We start from the raw sequence: 21,003 nt of genomic DNA on the forward strand, positions 1-21,003 counted from the left end.
GTTAAGTGTCTGCAATGGTAAAAGGTAAATGCTAAAAATGAATAATAAATAATAATGGTACAGTAAACCTCAAACTTTGTCAACAAAACAAATTATGATAATCAAATCTGAGCTTTCAAGTAAAGGAACCAAACATCATTGCTCAAATACATATTGCAACATTATAAATTGTGAAGTTGAATGACTATTACCCCTATGCTAAAAAAATCTTTCAGATGGGGTGCTAGTGACTGGGATGCACAAGAAAAGAAACCAAAAAGCCTCTCTGGCAACATCCTTTTCTCCTTTTTAATTTACAATCTCCTCATTGCTGCAACACGTAAGTGTTGTTATTCTGACCTGAAGTGACAAGCACCTGTGCGTGGATTCCTTGACCATTTACAATGGTTCATTCTTTTTTACATGAATCACGGTGCACTCGTGGCATTCGGAAAAGTTGAGATGTTTTTGTGCAAGTCGCATACCTCCATTGCAAATGACAAACTTACACCCTGAGCTTATTGACAATGCTTCCAAGGTGCGTGCTCAGCAGCCACATTTTAATAAAACTATTTTTTTAAAAAATGCTATTAAAATGCCTGTATTTGTCAAGCTTTATCATATCCACGCTAGTGACAAACACCAGGATCAAATGTTATCAGCAAATATTTTATTATTATGTGTGGAACTTGCAAGTAGGCTGATAGTCCCAAGTGTTTCAGCTTCATTCTCAGATGTGAGGCGTTGATGTTGGAAGAGAGTTATAAATGTGTAGACAGGCTTTTTATCACATAGATGGTGGTACTGGTAGCAGCTGGGACCTGTGCCAACAATGTACAGAACCACCATAACCCATCTGTGTCCCCTGAGGAATTCCCAATATGTTCAGGCTCTGCTGTCCTGATGGACCACCACGGCTTGTAATTAACAAGCCACAAACTCTCCTACAGAGCTCATCCAAAATGCCGGGGGGCTACTCTTCTGTCTAGACCATGGATTTTTCAACTTGTTTTCAGGGGGGCCAGTAAAGGACAATAACAACATGCTGGCCCCTGACTTCAAACAAATCACTCCTGCAAGGATAAAAAAAAACAAAAAAAACGCATCTTTTAAATCACTGACCTGAAAACGCTTCTGGTGAGTTGTGCGAGATGTTTGTTTTGAAGGCTTGTCACTTGGCTAATGGGAGGAATCCTCATTAATCTCCTGATTCCATTTGGGGTCCTTCAAATCTCTCAGTCATCGCAGGCTAGTCCAGGTGCGTCCAGTCAAAAGTGGATGAGCCACAGATCATCAGCGCTGTGTCTAATTGGCTTCCCATGCTATAAATTGCAACACATCATCAGCATACTTTTTAAAGAACGGGATCATTTAACTGAGGAGCACTTTTTTTGGTGTACAACTGCACTGGTAATGAATTCATCTCAAATTTGGATTCAGGAACATCATATTTTCAATATCGACACGTTGGGTTGTCTGCTTGACTAATAAACTTAATGAAGATTTGTATGACTAGGCTAGTTAAGGTATTGTTAGTCTTGTGGACCCAGACCTTTGACTCTTGACAGGTCTGGACCTTTTCACAGCTTATCCTTGTCAAGAACTGACAAGAAGACACCATCAGATTTAAATGTAAAGTGAACCGCAATTCACTTATTTCAACATGCTTTTTCCTCCAGGTTTTATATGTATTATTTTGGTGCAGAAATTTGGTGAAAAGAATAATTAGCAGTTAGCAGATCAACACAAACGGCATATTTTTTTGTATACAGAGACATGAACTGCAAATACTGCTAAACAACTTATATAATTCACACAGCAGCTCTCCTGCTGTTGTGTAAAACTATGACTTGCGTTTAAACAGGATTCTGATTCATTCTATGTCTGAATGGCAAAGCTTTAGAAATCAGTCCAAATTTTCTTGTTAGATTTTTGTAGTATTATATGTAGTTGAGTGCAGTGGACAATATATAGTATTTACAACCTTGTCAATGTTGAGGTGGGCCCCTGCACACTGCAAAGTTAATATTTTTTTTTTCCATTTTGGTGTGAAAAGAATTGAAATTCCTGATCATGAGTAGTGGTGTGCTGTTTGTGAACAGTCAGGGAGAGTTACAGCTGAGATCATCCTTAAAGGGTGAAACATAACATTTTTGAGACTGTTGACAAGTCTATATGCGTGTCACATTGATAAAAACGTTATTAAGACACCTAAATTTCACTATCAAATGAAAATTGTTTAGAGCAAATTTGTTCTTTCAGTTTAAAAATAGATTTTATTGCAATATAACGGCCAATACGCAAATTCTGAGTGGTAAATGGCTGCCAGTGCACCGTGACATCATGGGTTTTTAGCATTTCTGCACATTAATTCATGAGGGAGCTAGTTTGATCCTATCACCACACACTATTATGAATGAGACATAACTTTGTTATTATGCATGAGAAAGTTGCCTCTGACTCTTCCGTCTTACCTGTTACATTGTCATTTTTCAGAGGCACAGGGCTTTATTGCTCCATTTCTAAATGTGCCAACACAAAAAAAAAAAAAAATGGAATTCTGTTTCCCCACAACGTGAGCAGAGGTTTTGCATGGTGCGAGCTGTTGGTTTGATGTGGCCTAATAATACTTGGGGTGGGGGGAAATTATTTGTTTATCTGCATGCTTTTTGTATCTGGAAATAGTTGAATCCGAAATTCCGAATTTGATAGTTCTCTTCTTAAAAAAAAAAAAAAAAGGCATTGCTGTTGATAGTACTGTCTTCACAAATTTGGTGTGACCTTAAACGTAGCCTACTTTGTTTATTCAGATGGATATGTAAGATATTATATATTAATTTTAACATATCTAAAGATATTTTAGAATACATAACTTATGAATACAAAATATTGCAATGCTGCCTTAAATTTATTAGTTGAATCAAATGTACTTTTCTAGTCATGTCAATGTGCTTCAATGTGCTTTGTGAACCTACACTGGTCTGTTCGGTTCGATTACGATTATGATGCCATAGATTTGGTTCAGTTTGATCACTCGGTGCATCACTGTACATTGGCGATGCTTTCCATGCACAGTTTTATATTTTCTTCACAGCACAACAATTCTTGTATTAAAATGTATATTTATATATTATTTGTAATACATAGAAATACATCTGTATCACGGTGCACAGAAGAAACAATTAATTTTGACACCCCTAATTAAAACAATTTTGTGTGCAACAAATTGACACAATCCATATTTTAAGTGCAATGCGACATGCCTAAATTGTGGCTTAATTGTCTATGGATTATATAATTACTTTCAACATTGAAAGTTTAAAATAATATTAGTTAAAATATTAAAAACAGTTAAAAAAAATACTACTGCAAGACTTCAATCTGCACCTCATCATGAGCGCCTTAACTTTCTTCTGCATGCATGCTTGGGTTTGTGTACAAAGGTTAAAAAAAATTGTAAATACCTGCACTATATTCAATAAAACTGTGTTATTTAGGTTAGGAGAAGTAAATGGTGCTCTAAGAATAACTCTCCATCTGTGTGTGTAAGTTTGCATTGACTGTGTGCAAATGAACTGTTTTTATTCATGTAATGGAACTACCCTTTTAAGACAAACCCTCCCCTCTTTCCACACGTGACACTCCCACCTAAACACAACTGGAAACGCCAGTTTTCCTAAATTTTTCAAATCAGGTGGGTGTAAAAACTCTGCTGAGGGTTTCATGACCCTTTAGGCGAACATATAAAAAATCCTTTCCTCTCAATAATAAAACAGCACTTAAATGACAGCATAAAAAAAAAAAAACTCGTAAAGATCTTGTTTTACACATGTATGACAACATGACTGAACATTCTCTTTGGGTTTATTCACACTGAGCCCAATTCAGAGCACTCACACTACCCAAACGATCCAGGAAACGGTAATGGGGATGGTTCGGATAGCATAATGTGAGTGCGCCCTTAATTAGTAAATTTAAACACTTCCGGTTAATGATCAGCATTGTATTCTCAATTGACATGCCAACTGCTACATTATGAGAAATGAATATTAAAAAAAGTTAGCATTGCAGTATTTTTTCTTTGCTGTTTTTATATTCTTGACAGTTTAATAAACAAAGTGTCTGCCACAAAGTATACAAATGTAATATTATAAACAAAGTCAGCAGTAACTAAATGGACAAATAATATTGATATCAATTAAGAAAAAAAGGAAAGAAAGAAAGAAAGAAAAAAACTTGCTGTCTATATCATTCTTTATGAGTTTCGGTTTCGGGTTGTGTCCATGACAATGACGCGGACTCACACATTTGTGTTTGAGAAAGAGAACGTGCTCACTCTGAGAGCTTGAAATGGAGATGTTGTCACACCTATCAGACAATTTCTTTTCCATATTTACATGCACATTACTTTCAGAATGTTTTCTGTGGAAGTTGTAAGTCAACCGAAGACCTGTAGGATGGTTTACTTATTAACAGCTTTGAAGGTCATGTGCTGGTTTTATTTTATTTTCCTGCACTGCAAAGGCCAAAAGTGATTCATTCCTACTTGCTGGTGTTATCCTTTACATACCATGCTGTTTCCACATATTTTCCCCCTCTGTTTGTCTCTTCCCCTCTTTTCCACTCTCACTGCTCTCCTTCCTGGTACTAAGTGGTACGTCCCTTATTCTTAGGAACTTGGAATTCTTTTGGTACGCAAACACCAAGTGTTGGAATGTTGAGCTGGAGCTTTGGGGAAGATAACGATCCTGCTCTGTTTCTCCTCTTCAGTGACAGCCATGAAAGTGTTGGACTGTCCAGCTTTCTTCTCTCCTTCATGTCTTTTCAGACATCGCTTTGTTGTGGTTTTCTTCTGTACATTTTTCAGTTTTCTGATCAGAGAGATTCATATCTCTGAGATGTCAGTTTGTTTCTTTTTTTTTCAGTGTATAGGTGTGGTGGACCTACTGCAGGGTGATAAAGGAAACAGAGCTGTGGTTCGCTCCTGTCACAGCATTTAGGTACTGTTTTTCATACTTGCCACTCCTCTGGACGAGCTGTTTCATGTCGTTCAGTGTAACAGGTTCATCCTGTGCAGAGCTCAGTCTCCTATCTTTTATGTTAATAATGCAAGTTTTTGGTGTCTTAAGTGGAGCTTTTTGTAGCTTGTTTAGTTGCCAGGCTATTAGAGTTGCAGTTTGATTAAAAAGTATATTCAGTTGTGTTAAAAAGAAAAACAGAAGGCTTGGTTTGAAAAGAATGGTGGTCAAATAAACGACAGACATTTTTGGGTTCGCACATTTTTTTCTTTCTTTCTCGAAACCAATTATTCTCAGCCCAATCCTGACTGCTCATCTCAAATTATAGACTTTAGAACTAGGCATGGGACGATAACTGTTTTTAAGGTATACCACGGTTTGGAAAGATCAAGGTTTTAAAACCGCCAACATTTTCTGCTATACCGTTCCTATAGTATATGTGAGGTTTTTTTTTTTAACGTTTTGTTTTAGTTTTTTAGGACAACAGTATATTTAGCAGAAACGATATCCAAAGATGCCATTTTAAATTGTAAAGAAATCTGTGTTTTGAAACAGCAGAAGTCAATAATTCATTTAAATTATTTAGCCTGACATGTTTACTGTTCCAAAATACTTGAAAAGTTTTTGAAAATAAAATATATTGTGTTACCCAGACATTTAAAAAGAATATATTTTGGGCAGAAATCACAATACAGTGTTTCCACTTGGATTTCTTTCCAACTGTGGTGGCAGGCCTTTTACACAGATCTACCAACTACCTATGGCGTTATTTCAATAACAAATGTCCTGAACGCAGTATTACAAGTTGAGAGATTTATGTAATATAAGCATACAAAGCTCTTTGCTTGCATGCCGATTTCCTCTTGCACTTCTTGCACACCCTCACATACGCTGTGAGCATGTCACCTTCAAGGCTTAAATCAATAACGCTCAGCAATACTACAATTACAGAAAAGTGTGCGCTATTACAATTCACTTAACTTTTAATATGTTTTGGTGCAATTAAAACCTGCTATTAAAAACAAACAACAACAACTGAATGTTTTGACTAAGAAGCTGTAATGTAGCCATGGCATGATGAATTTTGGTGTGACGCCCCACCATGGAAGAATGAATGTAGTAGAAACCATGCAATACCATCAAACCGTGATATTTTTATCCAAGGTAATCATACCATCATATCTTATGCCGGAAATTACTGTCTTATACATAGACCTAGTCACTGCTAGAACTGCATATTTGAAAAGTGGAATATTCTTTTTTATTTTATTTTGTAGTTTGGTTTCATCTCTCACTTGGACAACGCTTATTTGCTTTCTCTTTTTTTTTTTCCACATGAGTGAAACTACTACAAATGGTTTTTCAGGAATGTGGCCAGTGAGAGACTGTCGTGTGTGTTGCGAAGTGTGTGTTCACAGCCGCAGTATCTGTGAGGACAGTTTCCCAGGTGAAATGAAAAACAACAGGGTTGTTGACACAGGTCCCATTAATACTCACATCCTATTGGCTGGCTTAGTAAAACCACACCTACACCCTCTGGGCCAGCCGTGCTGCACCTGCTCTGGCTAGAAACACCTGCATTCACTGCCAATCTGCTCTTCCGAATCTACCTCGCCTCATCCCTTGTCTTCCACACCAGAATTTATTAGCCTAGCCTTTGACATTTACCAGAGATCAGCCTGATGACTTAGCCTATAAAGGCTAAGATTTGGATTCTGTTCGTTAGAGCTGATCCTACATCAGTGTAAAGAGTAGATTTTGTTAGTAGCAGCCCAGATGTCCCCCTGTAAGAGGGCAGAGGCTTAGTGTGCTGGGCTGAGCTGTAGTTGAGTTGCGGCCAGTACGTCGCTGAATGGAATAGGAGGGTTTGAAGTAGGCTACTTAAGCTCTTGAGCAGCAGATGGTTTGAGTCTCTATTTATATGTTTTTTTTTTCAGTCGTGAAGCTCTTTGCTTCATGTTGTGTCATCAAGTAGGGGGGGAAGGGGATGCATCCTTAAGACGGTGTATGTTGGTGTTATTCTGTTTGTGTGCATGATCTATAAAACAGCATTAACTTAAGCCTTGTTGAACAGCACCAGGGTACAGAATGGCCTTATTGGCTCACCTGCAGAGGCCTGGTAAAAGTATGAAATTTTCATACTTCAAAGCCAAAGCTGTTATTTGCTATGCAACAGATTTAAAAAGGTACAATTTTTTGTGTTGTTCTTACTGATCAGTTTTCTTATTTGTTTTAAGTACCAATACAAATTTTCATTATAATCAAATCTGATTGAAGGTTGTACATAAATGTACATATCGAAAAATAGATCATGCAATAGTTTACGATAAGTAAGCAATTTAGTATTAAGGTGTCTTTGTGTCATTGACCAAAAAGTTAAAAAAAATAATGATAATATGTTTTTAATAAGGCTGGGCGATTAAGCGAAAACTAATGGAAATTGACATTCAAATCTTTTCCTGAGTCAATTTTTGAACGTGACCTGCTTTGTTAAGCCTTCAAAATTGCATATTTTCCATTACATTAAAGTTATTATTTACATTAAGACATTTGTTTTTCATAAGATGCAAGAAATGCACAGTTTAAAATAATATTTACAGGATATACAAGAGATATTTTGTTAAGAAAAGATACTGCTTATTTTATACTTTTAATATGAAAAATATTGAAAATGTATTTGTTTCCAAAAGTGCAATTTATTTATTTATTTATTTATTTTAAAATAGTTCAGCTTTTGCCACTGTGTGAAATATTGGTGTGTCACTCTTTTTATTTATGGTTAAGAATATAGCAATATGCTGGTGTTAAACTTGATTGCTTTAAAGGTGACATGCTGAATCAAAACTTTTTAAAAACCTGAATTAATATTAGAGTTACCTTTGCACGCTCGAAAAAGGATGACACAATGTCTGAAGGATTTCTTTTAGACAGGTAATGTTCTGTTTTAAAAATGTTTTAGCTTCGCGCAAAGCTGATGTAACGTTAGATGTTGTTACAAATGGGTTATATCTTCACAGAAGTGTTGTTCAGCTATTAAAATCTTTCGATGAAAGATTGATAAGACTATTTTCAGTTTCATAAGGGACCTTTTACAGCATCGATGATGTAGATTTTATATATATTATATATTTGCTCTGAAATAGCATGTCAGTTTGGCTTGCACACTGCCAGACAAGCACTAGTCACTTTTAACACATGAGAGAGGGTTCTTTTGTGGTGCTTGTGCTTCAGGAGGCGTGGCTCTAGACGGCAGGGGAGGGACTGTGATTTAGAGATTTATGCTAAGCTGTAAGCATTGTGGAAGATCACCTACTGCACCTTTAATGCACTCCTGCATTGGGTTTACACATACAATCTGCACTCTGACTACTTCAAAATTGTTGATAAGCTGTGGTGGGCATTTCTCTCTGTCTCGCACTGAACGCAGTTGACCAATCACAACAGACTGTCATCAGGCCAATCAGCGCAGATTAGCATCACGCTAAGGAGGGGTTTGGGAACAAATGAATCGCTGAACGAATCATATGGGAGTTGTTGGGATAATTAGGAGAGGTGTGAACCTACACTGGTCTCATGGTTCAGTTCGGTTACGATTATCATGCCATTGATACGGTTCAATTTGAAATCTTGGTGCATCACGGTGCATTGTCGATGCTTTTCTTACACAATTTTATATTTTAGCAATTCTATTAAAATCTATAAATACATTTATAGTTATATTCTATTTGTAATACATTTTTATCTTTTAATACAGTCAGATAAATAAACTGTACATTTAAAAACTTTCATGCACAGAACACCATGAGCATTTATAGCAAATAAACAAATGTAAATATCCTACTGACTTTCTGAGCCTTGTCTAGCAAGTTCTCGACCCTGATTTGTCACGTGCTCAACAGAAAGGGCTGCGATTGCCTGTGTGGATTATTAGTGTGTCACTGTTTTTACTTATGGTTAAGAATAGAGCAATATGCTGGTGTTAAACTGCATTGCTTTAAAGGTGCAGTAGGTGATTGTCTTCTAAAGCGGTTTTTGTTGTGCTGGTATACAATAATACATAATACAATAATACTTTGTCTAGCAAGTTCTTTACCCTGATTTGTCACATGCTCAACAGAAAGGGCTGCGATTGGCTCTAATGCTCTGGTGCTGTTTACTAATGAGTGACACTGATAAATGGCAGCGGCGATCACAACTGATGCATGATAGACGTGGTAGAGAAAACTCACTCTGCAGAAACGTGCTCATGTCTGTATCCAGAAGTATTGCTGTAACAGCCGAGAGGAGAAGAAAAGTCACACCAGTCGGTCAAATCTGCCACTGTAATAGAAAGAAATGGAGTTTACTTTCATTTTCTCAATCGCAGTGAAACAGGGGCTTCTGCTGTAAGTGTCAGTGAAAGACTGTCCAGCAAATGCACACGCAGTAAATTGTGCTCAGTTTCTTCATTTTTAAGTAGTTGGAGGGATGTAAATACTCGCACTCGCTTCCCACGCCATAGTAAGCTACAACGACAAAGCCCATATGACGTCAGTACATAATAACTGGTCATGATTATTACTGAACCGAAACCGAATTGTCTGTGTCTGCATAGCGGTGCACAGAAGAAACAATTAATTTTGACAGCCCTAGTAATTGGGTAAAAATAAATGCATATTAGAAGACAATGAAACTGTTTTTTGAACTTTCATGCGTATCAGAATGTTTTTAGAGACCCCCCAAACGAAAATATGACCCTTTTTAATGCATAATAGGGGCTCTTTAATCATTTTTTCGCCTGCTACCTAACTAGATTATCCAATTCTTTAGAGGAAAAGGTTGTTGGGCAACTTCCACATGTCAAGGGGCTTTGCTGTGGTACATATTTGTATCTATATCATATGATCTGAGCTGTTTTTCTTGCATCACTGATGTCAGACTCGGATTACAAGAAATACCAAATGTCAGGCTGTCATTCTTGCAATGCTGTTCAAAACAATGTTGCATTAAACAAATACTGTGGCCACCTTTCCCATAACTTTGTAAGTTTGCTTGCAAAGTTGCATATTTATTTATCCCTTGTGAAGTGTTAACGTTGTACACTGGAAAGCACTATAACACCGTTGTCCATCTGAGCCACTCTCATAAAAGATAGATGGCTGTTATGTAAATGCACAGGGTTTTTGGCATCGGAAATAGGGGTATTGTTTGTTTTTGCTAAGTATTGTTTATTGTCTCGGCTCCAATGCTGTGGGCGGCCTTAAGATGGTTCTCATCTGTGGCCAAAAGGGTGGAAAAACACCTTAAGTTAATACTGACATCAGCATGAGTAGCTAAATAATGTAGGGAGTGTGTTTAGCTCACGTGGATGTTGGCTATGCTCAGGCTACATCTGTGTAGGTGTAAGGCTGCGATCCTCTTACCTTTTTATAGGAAAGATTAATTGGATTTTCAATATGTCAATATCTGCACAGCTGCATCCAAACCAACAACAAAAGCTTAGAGGTCCTAAATTAAATAAGTGTTTACTTGGGTCCTGTTTTTTTTCCTCACTCGTTCTTGTATGTCTTAATGTAACCTTGACTTTGGTTTACACAAGTAATCAGGTATTGAGGTTGCATGAGAAAGCGTAGCCGTGTACTCGCACTCACAATAGAGCCCTTATGTTGGTCTTGTCTGCCGAGGAATGTCGTTCCCAGGCTGTTTTGCATTCCTGCCTTGCGTATTATGGGATTGTTGCTCCGTCACTGCACTACGATGACCTCAGAGACGGCTGTGTGAATTACAATGAAGGCATGTAGGGGCTATAAAGAAAGATGCATGCATTGGCAGCCAGTTCTTCCAGTTTTCAGTGACACATGATCTTTAAAATATCCTGCTTTGGTTCTCAAGAAACTGTTCTTACTATCGATGTTGAGAACAGTTTTGATGTCATTTGTTCGAACTGTGATGCAGTTTTATTCAAAAGTTGGAAAACCTATGAGTACAAATTGTAGTCAAAACTAGGGGATGGAATCACCACAGTCCCTATGCTACGATACCGTCACGTCACATTTCATAATACAAAACTATTGTAAAACTATTGTGTTTTATATAAATTGTGATATAATGTAAGTTTATTTCCTTCTTCCAACTTCAAATTATGTTCCCAAAGGATAACTTTGGCAATATCTGTTTTAACTAAACACTTACTTCAATTCCACGTTTCTTACTTCAATTTTATTGCTGCAGTGCAAACTAGGATCGTCAAGCAGACAAACTGACCAACACTTTGATGAAAAACTGTCATAAATGCTGTGTTTCGCAATGAAGATGACCCAGCTCACCAGAAAAACAAAAGCCACAAAAAACAACATAAACACAACACAAGCTTCCAGTGGAATGTAAGGAGATTAGGTTTATCATTTAACTAAATTGTAGGAATGGACCAAAATGAAAAAGTTGGGATGGGTCAAAATGAAAATTGAGTAACAAAACCGAAAATTCAGGATGCACTTATATAATAATGTCGCTTCATTAAATATAAAGTGGGCGGCATGGTGACTCAGTGGTTAGCACTGAAGCCTCACAGCAAGAAGATCGCTGATTCGAGCCCTCGCTTTGTCAGTTGGCGTTTCTGTATGGAGTTTGCATGTCCTCCCGGTGTTCACATGGGTTTCCTCTGGGTCCTCCAGTTTCCCCCACAGTCCAAAGACACGTGCTATAGGTGAATACAATAAGCAAGTTTGGAGTGTATGGGTGTTTCTCAGTGCTGGGTTGCAATTGAAAGGGCATCCACTGCATAAAACATATGCTGATTGGGTTAGCAGTTCATTCCGTTGTGGCGACCCCTGATTAATATAATGAATGAATAAATGAATAAATATGAAGTAATTTGGTGGGGCTTTTTATATTTAACTCAATAACTTACTGATAACTTACAATTTACTAATTAAAAACAAACAAACTCAATATAAAATTCAATAAATACAAAAATTAAATAAAACAACCACATTTTATTGTCAGTGAATGAGTCCAGAGGTATCACTATACCAGCATTGCCATGACAGCACATTAGCGCTACTGTAAACAGCAGGTTTAAGTATAGTACATAGAAGTGTCCTGTTAGCACGTTATTTGAGCCAAATTTTCAGATGATTGTGCATATAATTATGTGTAAATGAGCGGAATATATTTAGAACATAATCTAGATATAACATCTTATAATATCTAGACACCACAAATCTTAACAAATATGGAATGCGGCAATAAATAGCAAAAAAAAAAAGTATCCTTTATACATAATATAGCACCTCAACACACAAATCTTGTTTATACTCTAACAAAGATGTGAAAACTTACTTTTTGGCCGTGACACACTCAATATAACTGCAAAAACTCTCTGAATGAGGTAAACACTCGCAACAGCACCTCCACCTCCCACAGTCTCTTCACATTTTTGAATGATACTCATTGCCATTACAATTTGTACCATGTTTTACACATACATGATTGGTCTGTTACCAGTTCTTACGTGAATAGGATAATAAAATATTGGCTAAATATTGAAACTGGCATCTGTGTAACAACACAATATTGCTGTAGACAATGTCACAATGTTAAGCTGTACCAATATATTCATCTAATTCCAAATGTAAAAAATAAGTTGGAGTAGTGATGCTGAAATTTCAGCTGTCATCTCAGAAATACATTTTGTTCTGTTGTTTTGGCAGTTAAATACCAAATCTAAGGACTGAACCTGTATCTCACATACTCATGACTAGGGTTGCATGGTTTTAAAGGTACTATTGTAGTATCGTGATACTATAGCTCTAAAATACTGGCGATGCCACTAGTTTGTAAACAATAGTATTGTTATAAACGTTCTATCAACAATACAGTACATAATGTTGCATGTGGAAAAGTACTAAAATGCTCACACCTTTTATGGGAGCCTATTGCACATTTTCTAACACTTCACTTCATCTGAGTCAGTTCACTTCTGTTCCTGTCAATGTGGTTTAGTTGCTACAACAACCACAACAATCTGAGAGCGGCTCACTGGGTGAAATTTTGAATAAACTTTCTTACCTGATTAGATAAAAAACATAAAAATAGATGAAAAATGCAATATAGCAACAGGAAACTTTTTTGTGTAATGAATTTCGTTTGGTATCATTTGAGTCTTTATTTTAATGTGTTTTTTGCTGGTCAGTTAAAATAAAAAAGGAATGAATACATTTTAGGTGAAGTGACGTGCAAATAATAATTTTTTCAATAATAAGGGAATTATGAATTAAATTCAAGTAGGCCTATTATAACATTTTAAAATAGTATTTGACAATTTTTATTATTTCATAGATTTGAGTTATGAATTACAGTATCGCAATGCTACTTGGTATCACGATACTTTAGCTGGTATAGTATGGTAACATGAATGAATGGTATCGTGACAACGCTACTCATGACCAAGTTGCAATGATAAATATACAAGTTAAATTTACAATAATGGCGAGGCAGTGGCGCAGTAGGTAGTGCTGTTCGAACCTTGGCTCAGTTTGCGTTTCTGTGTGGAGTTTGCATGTTCTCCCTGTCTTTGCGTGGGTTTCCCCCACAGTCCAAAGATACAGGTGAATTGGGTAGGCTAAATTGTCTGTAATGTATGAATGTGTGTGTGGATGTTTCCCAGAGATGGGTTGCGGCTGGAAGGGCATCCGCTGAGTAAAAACTTGCTGGATAAGTTGGCGGTTCATTCCGCTGTGGCGACCCCAGATTAATAAAGGGACTAAGCCGACAGGAAAATTAATGAATGAATGAATGAATTTACAATAATTGTATTGTTTTCAAATCTTCCCTTTGAAACTTGTTTTCAAAATTCCATTGCTGTGTGAATGTATGACCAAATCAAAAAGGCTTTCCATTTTTAATTGAAAATTATGTATTTGAAGCACCTTGCTGATCATAAGAGAAGTCTTCTGAAGACATAAACAAAAAAATTCTAACTTTTTAGCTTTTGTAAATGTGTGTGTGTGTGTGTGTGTGTGTGTGTGTGTGTGTGTGTGTGTGTGTTTGCTGTCCTTTAGTCCTGTCAGAGACAAATTAGGACAGATTAGTATTTACTTTACTAATGCAATGTGGTGACCTGCATTTAGTGCCATCGGCTTGTGATCTGATCACGGATCTTAATGCTCAGGTGTGCTGAGTTCATGCCTTCATCTGTACTCATAATTTCTGTGTGTTTATTTCAGTAAGGCCAAGGAGTGACAGACCTTTAGCATTCAGAGGACGAGAGGAAGCAGACAAGCCAGCACTGACGACAGAGGACACCCTGCTACACTCTGGAGTTCTTATTCTGGGCTGACTGGCAAACACGGGTGAGGACCCCCATGTAGCTTCACCCCTCTGTGTGTGTGTTTGTGCCTTTGTGTTTTCCTCCTTTGCATCTCAGGCCTTGGGACCTCCCGCCCACAGACAAAGCTGTTGTCATAGCAGCGCTTTAGGCAGTCGTGCGGCACAGTAATCTCCTACTGGAGGAGGGGAAACGGAGGGATGGCATGGCAGAAGTGAGGGGAGCAGTGCATTAGTGAGGAGTGAAGTTAGACTTACTGACGGATGGTGTTAGAGATAAGAGAGGTTCTGTATCAGAGAGAAGGCTCCGCTGAGGTCAGACTGGAAGGCAGAGAGAATAAAAGAGTTTCCAAGAAGCTCCAGTGGTTTCATCTAGGCAATCACTTGTGCCGTAACAACTTTTGTGATAAGCACTGCTCTACTTCCTGACTCCAACAAGATGGGAGCTAAGATGATGCAATTGGGCAGACAGGACTTTTTTGCGGTTTTTAAATTGCTCTTGAAATAAGAATAGCTTTTTTTTTTCTTAGAACTTCAAGGGAGAGTTGAGACAGATTTTAGCACTGTGTTATCATTTATTAGGTTTGTCAAAGCTAGATGGCCTGCTATGTTCTTTAGAATAGACAAGAGGAATTATGAAGTGTTGTTTTAGTCATGTTCAAAAAAGGGCAAACATGCAGAGCAGGGCTGCTACAGGTCATCAAATCGATTAAAGCAGTTAAAATCGATTAGTAAAACCTTTGGCAATGAATTTCAGATTCGATTTGTCATGTCATGCGATGCGGATACGTTTGATTAATAAAACAACTTTAGTTGAAAGCATCTGCCTCTGTTGCGCACTGATTCCAACATAATTCGTCACCCCATAGACAGGACGAAGCAAAAAAAGATCGGTATTAATGCGTCCTGGAGTAAAGTGAAACGGCAATAAACACCAGCAAGATAACGTTAAAGTCTTTGTATGCAGAATCGCAGACCTTTATCTATAAATTAAGTATAATTATGGAAACTGCGTTTATCTTAACTGAAAGCTACGTCCTGTTTGCTGGCCTCACGCATCGTGCACCTGTAAGTAAGTAAGTCAGTCAGGCCGTCAGCACGTCACCTTAAAGTGTTAAAGAAATAGCGCACAGCCCTACTACGGTAACATAAAAGTTTGTGCTGTTATAATTCACGTACCTTTTAATTTGTTTTGGTGCGATTATAACCTGCTATTTAAAACAACAAAAACAACAATGAATGAATGTTTTGAATTAATAAGAAGCTGTAATGTAGCCGTGGCGGGATGAATTTTAGTGTGGCGCCTCACTATGGAAGAATGAATGTAGATGAAACATATGTGTCATAGCAGTAGTAGCCGGTTTCTTGATTGGTGTAAAGAATAACTGGATGTTTAAATTAATTTAGCATCACAAAAGTTTTTGATATTGCTAAAGGTGTCTGCAACTCTTGTGATACATTAAATCACCATCATATTAGCTGTCAAAACATGTTCATGACTGCATAAATGTATTATTCCTTTTTAAAAAAAGTCACATATTGTGCATGTCTATTATCATACACAAATTGTACTAAAGCGATTGTACATGTTTGTATCTAAAACCTTTTTATCAATACATTTTTGACAGTCTTTGTTAGGGCTGTAACGATACACCAAACCCGCGATTCGGTTCGTATCACGATTTTTGACCCACGATTTGGTTCGTATCACAATTTTTTTTTCTTTTTCGTGTGGGGTGGGAAAAAAAAAAGATTTTTAAAACAATTTTTTTTTTAAATAACATTTGAAAAATCTTAAACTAAAAAAAAAAACCTATAAACTAAACATCAAAGAACAATATTAACTATGCAAATTATTAACAATATAAACAGCCATATATAAAATAAATAAATAGCCAAAGCTATATCACTTTTGTTTTCTTTGTAACAAAATACTGTTAAAAAACCAAACAGAACTAAACTCCATTGTGTAGATGGTTCAAGCATGTTGAAAATTCTTTTTCAATCAAGTTCTCTTACATAGAAAAAGTAAATTAAATAGCTACGAGGGATGCTCATTTCGTTAATTTTACTAACCGACAAACGCTGCTCATTAATTGATTATTAACGGTTAACTGGTCATCACTAATAATTCTATATTAAACAAATTGACGTGCCTATTTTGTGTCTGACACATTAAATATTGCATTTTAAAATACTGATTTATTTTTATATGTTAGCATATTAATAGCGGAACAGAACAACAGAGCATCTTCACGCACCTGCAGTGTTTAGCACAGTAGAGCAGAATAATCTAAATAAAATGAATAAAATAAATAGGACTGCCCTAAATTATTTTCACTTAAATAAATTATTTATATTACAAAACGAAAATACTGACTGATTCTTTTTAATAACCGGCATAGGCTTTTTTCCCAATCATATGTTTTTTTCTTCCGTCAAATAAAAATCGCAGACTTTCTCAAATTGCTTGCTCCACGGAAAATATGCATTTATTTAATGCCCCGCTGTTATTATTATAATCACAAAACCTTTTACATTTTTAATAGAAATCATTATTTTAAAGAATATGTCCTGATGTATGGTTTCCTCTCTCTCGCTCGCGGTTCAAGTGCGCGCGCTGCGTGATGAAAAGACAACAACAATGCGCGTATATGTAGACTTTTTGTAAACAGTTTTGTTGTTTAAATATGATATTGCATTAATGTGCATACATGCTTTATAAGCTATAAAATAAAAAGTAAAGCCTATTTGTTGCGTTTATTACGCAGATCCAGGTCAACATAAGCGCTGGTTAAGCATCAACAGGTCTGTATCAAACAGCAATATTCTTCTTCCATTTTGTTTCTTTGGCAAATGTGTCTGTAGGCACGGGTTATACGTTATCGTCCTGCAAATTAAGTATGCCTTGCAGTTAAACAAGGGGCCGAAAACAAGGCGCACCTCATTGCCTTCATGTTGACAAGGAAAAAAGAAGAGGCGCGGTCCTCTTATGAAACGACTGAATCAGCTAGATATCGATTGTGCAAAAGTGTTGCTGTCTGTGTTACAATTGTAATATTTAATACTATTGTGATATTCAAGATTTGTACTTTCATACAGCTCTGGATAACTTAAAACAGCGATTAGACCTTCAGAGCGGCATTAATGCGTCCTGAAGTAAAGCGAAACGGCTATAAACTCCAGCAAGATAGAGTGATTATATGCAGAGCCATATACCTTTATCTCTAAATAAAGTATAACTATAGAAACTGTGTTCATCTTAACTGAAAGCTTCGTCGTGTTTTCTGACCTCACGCATCGCGCACCTGTCAGTCAGCACTCCCAAAGGTTCAAACAGAAAGCGCACAGCACGGTTACAGAAAAGTTTGCGCTGTTACCTATCTTTTGGCTACTGTTTCACACTGAGGCTTAATGCCTGTGCTGCAAACCACAAATCAAGTAAACATTAAACAAATAAACAACTTATTTCTCTCAAGAATGCCAAACTCGTTTGATTTAAGGGAGTTGAAAACTCTTTAGAAACACCATCATGTCAACATTGCAGTGAAAAAACGTGACTACTTTCCTTACTCTGCAGTGGAGTCGGGACATCTGGTGAACGCCCATCCCTCTCTGCGCAGCCACATTAACAGTGTGAGCAAATCATCATATATGCGGTGAAAATCCAGCCGCTTTGACAGCATTGGCAATGTTTCTGGTGTTGTCGGTTGTCAAGTGGGGTTAAGTTGGTTTTGTTTTTGATATTCCTGACACATTCAGACGGTCCCTTACTAAGAGCTCCGTGCGAGCTCTCCCGGCTAAATATTGCGAGGGCGTAAACGGAGCAGTGCTCGTAATGTCGAACTCAAAAAAGTGTTAATTAGTTCAACTTTTGCAGGCACGCGTGACGTTATTGGAAAGGTAGTCACGGGGTGTGTCGCGATTCTCCCTTATCACACCGCGACACAGGATCGTAGATCTGAGTGTCGCGATTTCGATTTCATATCCTGTATCGTTACAGCCCTAGGCTCCTAGTACTTTTATTTCGGAGTGCAATTGCATAAGTTTTAATATTATATATTTTTTATTAGTTAAAAATATATATTTACTATTTTTTGTTATATGAAACTACTAAGTGTATATAACTTAAGTGTATATAATTAAGTGTATATAATTACTACTGTAAAAAAAAAAAAAATCTGAATTCTGTGCATACTTTCAGTATTATGCTTGAAAATACCTATATATTCCTGTTTATATTAAATGAGCCTGCTCCCTAGCAGGTTTGAGCTACCAGAACTGTTGCTATGACAACAGCTCTCAGATGAGTTTTAAAAAACGAAACAATCCTGAATCATGTCATTTCAACAATAACCAAATCCAGCTAACTGAGTAATCCACTTACGAAGAACAGACCCCAAGTCATCCAAGGTTTGGGAGCATTTCTCACTAAATAATCAAAAGCAGCGTGACATGAAAAATTCAAACTGAGCCTTGGTGCATTGGATGGTACTGAGCCAGAAAATATCACAACTATGCAGTGGTTTTAACCATGCAAATACACACAAGTACTAGTGAAACAACACATTTAGAGTTTGTAAAACACACAAGACAGTCTATGGAAGTCTAACAATCCATTCAAAAATAATTTGCTGGTGTGTATTATTCATATCAGTTACACCTAATGAGAGTAATAATAAAGTTTAATCTATTTACCCAGCTGGCCAGCAAGTGCTTGCATGCATTTTGGGAGTAACTGATGAAATTCCGTGCTGAATGCTGCGTGTTCTACTTTTATGAATGAGGATACTACCGGACAAAAGTAAACATGGCGATGCCCATCTTACATTATAGATCAAAATCATTTATATGTCTTTTAAATAACAAAAAAAAACTCACACGTTTATGTGAATTGGAATTTCAGGTAGTTGATAGGATAAGCAACGTGTGAATATTTCGTATAAAAACAGAAAAGCATAATAAAAGGAATACATCTGTCAAACCGCGCTATTGTGGCTGGTGTGTCACGTGACAAACATGACGCGTCACCACGGAAACATTAACTGTGAACGTCCTAAAATAATGATCGCCTAACAAAACTCACTCCCTAAGCCAGATAGAATCTTTTAAACTCAGCAGTGAAAGGGTTAATAACAGAAGTAAAGCAGCGGTGGTCTAGTTTCTTTGCATTGCAAGACTAAAGACACGTTTTAATTCACTCTCCTTTTTTTGGATCTTTCATTTTTCTATCTGTTGTCATGTATAGCTACACTGAAAAAAAAAAAAAAAGCTTTTCTTACTTAGGCATTTTGTCTCGCTTCCAGTCCAAATATCTAAAAAAAATCTTAAATCAAGATTAGACAAGAAAAATGGCATGAGAAAATTAATTGATGCTTAAACTGTTTAAGATTATAGTTCATCAAGATTGTTTTCCTTACCCCATTGGTGAATAATTTAGCTTGTTTTAAGCAAGCAATCACTTAATTTTGAGAATTTTTTGTTTGTTTTTTCAGAAAATCTGTCTAGTATGCATCGTGATTCAAGATTTTTTTAGGTATTTGGATTGAAAACAGGACAAAACTACTAAGTTAGTTTATTATTATTATTATTATTATTAATATTATTATTATTACACTTTCTAAAGATGTTAACAAATAAAGTTTAGAAAAGTGTTTATCAAATGCTGTTGTTTAGTTTAATGTTTCAGGCTGTTTTTGTAAACAATGCAAATGTAAAATGTCTGTGAAATTATGTTGTCATTGAGTTCAAGTGCACACACACATAAATGTAATTTATAAAAAGTGACAGAATAGACCTCATTACTGTCAAAGAGAAAGCAACATATCTTAGTTTTTATTTTTTAAGGTTTAGTTAGTAAATTACCACAGTATATATCTAGTTTGCTGGAGTACTGCTCAAATACTTATAATACCAGATCAGCAGATTCACTCTTAATTAGGATGCCATTTTTTACAGAGTTAGGTTGATTTGTATTCTCTAAGTATGCTCCATATGTATGGAATGAGCTTCAAGATATGCTACTGTACCATCTATCGCTATATTAAAGATATTATAAAGACTGTCAATTTAGAACAGTGCACCTGGTTGTGATATGTATTTTTTATAACTCTGTCCAATGTTGCTCGTCTTGACCAGGACTCCTTGGTAGAAGAGATATCATATTTCAATAAGACATCCTTGGTTAAATAAATAAATAAATACATTCAGCATAACAGAAATAATTCTGCAATAAAATAGAGACTTATTCTGAGCTGTACTTATTTAAATGTATAAAAGAATAAGGGCCTACTCTGAGTTGAATTATTCTACTTTTATTAATAATGTATGGCTGACATCTGGATTAAAAGTCTAATGTAGTAATAAAAAAATAAATGTATTAGCTAAATATAATCACCAAAATAACCATTAGTACCTTGGGACTGTAGTCTTTTAATATCAGATACATCATTAAATGAGCCTGACTAAATTAATTAATTAATTAATTTATTTATTCATTCATTTTCTTTTGGCTTAGTCCCTTTGTTCATTTGTGGTCACCACAGCAGAATGAACCGCCAACTTATCAGTCATATGTTTTATACAGCAGATGCCCTTCCAGCTGCTGCCCAGCACTGGGAAACACTTATACACTCTCACATTTCCACACACACACTCATACTACAGCCAATTTAGCTTATTCAATTCACCTACATGTCTT

The 21,003-nt window shown here is 36.4% G+C and overlaps 1 protein-coding gene across 4 annotated transcripts in view; it reads left to right on the top strand.

Annotated features, from left to right (window-relative positions):
- Positions 1–21,003, top strand: part of pals1a (protein associated with LIN7 1, MAGUK p55 family member a) — a 54,182-nt gene that overhangs the window by 4,045 nt on the left and 29,134 nt on the right. For 2 of the 4 annotated variants that reach the window (XR_015512424.1, XM_087288511.1), the window contains exons 2-3: positions 4,905–4,979; positions 14,204–14,329. The gene's annotated coding sequence lies outside the window, so the exon portion shown is untranslated. 4 annotated transcript variants of the gene reach the window in all.

The sequence above is a fragment of the Danio rerio genome, chromosome 17 (genome assembly GCF_052040795.2).
Source record: "Danio rerio strain M-AB ecotype USA chromosome 17, GRCz13ab, whole genome shotgun sequence".
Taxonomy (NCBI): domain Eukaryota; kingdom Metazoa; phylum Chordata; class Actinopteri; order Cypriniformes; family Danionidae; genus Danio; species Danio rerio.